Source organism: Mastomys coucha, chromosome X (assembly GCF_008632895.1).
Source record: "Mastomys coucha isolate ucsf_1 chromosome X, UCSF_Mcou_1, whole genome shotgun sequence".
In the NCBI taxonomy this organism is placed as follows: Eukaryota; Metazoa; Chordata; class Mammalia; order Rodentia; family Muridae; genus Mastomys; species Mastomys coucha.
In genome coordinates this window covers 56480701-56481730 of record NC_045030.1, presented here as the reverse complement: position 1 = coordinate 56481730, position 1030 = coordinate 56480701, and positions in this window count along the sequence as shown.

Genomic DNA, 1030 nt, shown 5'->3' with positions numbered 1-1030 from the left:
CAAATGGACCAAGAAGACAGATATAGAACCTTCTATCCAACAGCAGCACAATCCACAATCTTCTCAAGTACACATAAAATACCCCTCCAGAATAGATCATATGCTAAGCCCAAACAAGCCTTACTTGGTTTAAGAAGATGATATTCACATCAAGTAAAACTAGAAATCTATCAGTAGTAAGAAAGTTAGAAAATTCATAGTAGAAAGTAAGCCACATGTTCCCAAACAATCAATGGGTCAAATAAAAATAAAAAATAAAAAATAAAAGAGGTTCAAAAAATTAATTTTTTGTTTTGTTTTGTTTTTCCGAGACAGGGTTTCTCTGTGTAGCCTTGGCTGTCCTGGAACTCACTCTGTAGACCAGGCTGGCCTCGAACTCAGAAATCCACCTGTATCCATGCGTATAGTAGAGGATTGTAAAGTCGGTCATCAATGGAAGGAGAGGCCCTTGGCCCTGTAAAGGTTGGCCCAGTGTAGGGGAATGCCAGGGCTAATAAGTGGGAGAGGGTGGGGTGGCAGGCATGGGGAGGGGAGAGGCAACAGGGGTTTGTTCTTGTTGTTTTTTGTTGTTTTGTTGTTTTTTTTGGAGGGGAAACTGGGAAAGGAGAAATCATATGACATGTAAATAAAGAAAATATCTAATAAAGATACACAGTAACAGGGCCGGGTGGTGGTGGCGCACGCCTTTAATCCCAGCACTTGGGAGGCAGAGGCAGTCGGATTTCTGAGCTCGAGGCTAACCTGGTCTACAGAGTGAGTTCCAGGACAGCCAGAGCTATACAGAGAAACCCTGTCTGGAAAAAAAATATATATATACAGTAACAAACAAACAAACAAAAGTATAATAATAAAACGTAACAAAATGTTGAGAAAAAGCGAACTGTATTGTGATATAAATAAACTAATAGTAAAATTCAAAAAAGAAAAAAAATCCACCTGCCTCTGCCTCCCAAGTGCTAGGATTAAAGGCGTATGCCACCACCCCCCAGCTAAGGTTAATTTTTTAAAAATATTTTATTTACTTTATGTA